The sequence below is a fragment of the Propithecus coquereli genome, unplaced genomic scaffold (genome assembly GCF_000956105.1).
Source record: "Propithecus coquereli isolate 6110/MARCELLA unplaced genomic scaffold, Pcoq_1.0 Scaffold71, whole genome shotgun sequence".
Classification (NCBI taxonomy): Eukaryota; Metazoa; Chordata; class Mammalia; order Primates; family Indriidae; genus Propithecus; species Propithecus coquereli.
The window spans coordinates 4,829,870-4,832,022 of record NW_012153174.1 but is presented as its reverse complement, the minus strand read 5'-3'; the positions used below and the strand labels follow the sequence as shown (position 1 = coordinate 4,832,022).

The 2,153-nt window shown below is 48.9% G+C and overlaps 1 pseudogene; it reads right to left on the bottom strand.

Annotated features, from left to right (window-relative positions):
- Positions 1 to 2,153, bottom strand: part of LOC105824051 — a 2,927-nt pseudogene continuing 774 nt past the window's right edge.

Genomic DNA, 2,153 nt, shown 5'->3' with positions numbered 1-2,153 from the left:
ATCTTCCTGGAGTGCTCTGTGGAGCTTTTTCTTCTTGGGTCTGCTCTTGCCGCCAGCAGCCTCTTCAGGTCCGCTGCTGACTGTCCCCTCCTTGGAAGAGAATTTCCTCTTTTTCTTGGACACGCTCTTGTTTGCTGCTTCTTCGGGATCACTAACTGCTCCCTCCTTGGGTGAAGATTCCATCCTCTGGTGACGACTTGTGCTGCCGGTGGCCTCCGCAAAGTCACTACTGACCACCTCCTCCTTGGAGAAAGGTGTTTTTTTCTTGGGTTTGGAGACAGACAGATGGGTGGCCTTCCACTCCATTCTCCCAAGGAAGCCCCTGGGGCTTTTGCTTTTTCTTCTTTTGGGGTTTTTCGCCTGTCTCCTCACACACCTCCAGAGCACTGCTGCTGTTTTCTGAAGACACGAGGGCAAGCGCAGCCGGTTGTTTCTCTTCCTTCTTCAAGTGTTTCTTCTCCTGTTTCTCTGGTTTCCTAGTAATCTCAGCAGACACTTCCTCTGCCTGAACCGTTGCTTCCTTCCTCCCATCCAGATTCTGTTGTGGAATCTCTCCACTCTCATAGAAGGACAGCCGCTCCTCCACTTGTTCTCAAAGCTTCTCCCCACATACACTCGTGGGCACCTGAGAGAAGCAATCATTCGTGGGGCAATACTGCATTTGTTTGCCAGGTATTGGGAGAGGCAGCCTTTCTTCTTGGCAGCTGTTTGGCCAATGAAGGTGGGGTGGAAAACGAGTCCAGATTTTGGTGTGTTACCCTTGTCCTCAGGGCTCTGAATAGGGCCTTTTCGGCCCAAAGGATCTTCTCTGTGAATGCTGGGTACCTGGCCAGGCTGGGGAGGCACCAGCATGAGGGATGACATGTGCACCCGCCACTTCCCCAGCTAGGGCTGACAGGCTGGAGGCTACTTGGCTCATCTTGGAGCGTAGGCAAGTGTGTAGGCTCTGGCGGTCCTCTGGCAAAGACACTGCAATGGGAGAAGCTCTCGATGTTTGTCAAGCCAATGGCAGACATGTCTGTGCCCATGGAGGACCACGAAGCATCCAGAATAGTCTTTGCCTTGGCCCCATCCATCGCCAGCTCCTCCAGCTTCCCAGCTTTTCCTCAGTCAGCTCCCTTCCATTCATAATAAACTGGGCGAGGAGGTAGTATGTGGCATTGCTGTTGATCTTCACCAGCTCCAGAAAGTGACACCCATACCACTTTCTGACGCGCACGGAGAAGGTATTGATGTCTTTATCCAGTTGTTCCAGGAGACTAATGGACTGGATGATCATACTGTCCACCTGGTTCACATTAAATTTAACTTTGGCATGAGAATAGCTGTGTCCCAGCCCCAGTTGGACTTTACAAGCTGACGAGTTGGTCAGACCCTTCACGGCATTATGGAAGTGCAGATGAACTCCTCGCAGGATCTCGGCCATCATGCCTCCAGTCTGTGCCCTAACGCCTCTTGTATCGCAGCACCAACTTGGGGATGCTCTACCCCCTAGAGTACTTTCTTCTTTCTGGAGGGCAGGTGGGTCTCCAAGAGCAGACAGAGGTCCTCATGAACAACACCTTCAGACAACACACTGGCATCTTCCAAGGCAACCTGGGATGAGGCAAAGGGACAGAAGGCCACTAGGCAAACGCGGTTGTGGAATGTGCCCAGGTTGAGCACGTGCTCCTCCACCTATGGCAGCAGCAGACTGATCTCCTCCGCCGCCTTCAGCGCCAGCAGTGCACAGCCGACCGCACGCTCAAACAGCACGTGCAACAGGACCACGGCGCCTGCTCTTTGAGTGGCTTGCAATCCCTTGAGACATTGAAGGGGCTCTCTGGAACATCTTAAACTAGTTAAATGTCAAAAAGATTTAATTTAGAATATTGAGAAGTTTGTCAAAAATATCAAAAGTTTGAGATACTTGATCAAATAGGATCCCAGGTCATTGTGGAAAAATAACAATTTAACCAGAGTGATAACTAAAAGACTTCAAAGAAAATACAGAAAGTTACATAGTTATAGAAAAATAATTTTAGTGGAGTGCATACAATTTTCTTAAGTTATCAAATATGTAATAAGAAACAACATGAAACACAGGACATTATTTTATAAAACAAAAAAATCTTTGTTTTCAAGACAGATCACTTAAAGGATTTTAAAAAATC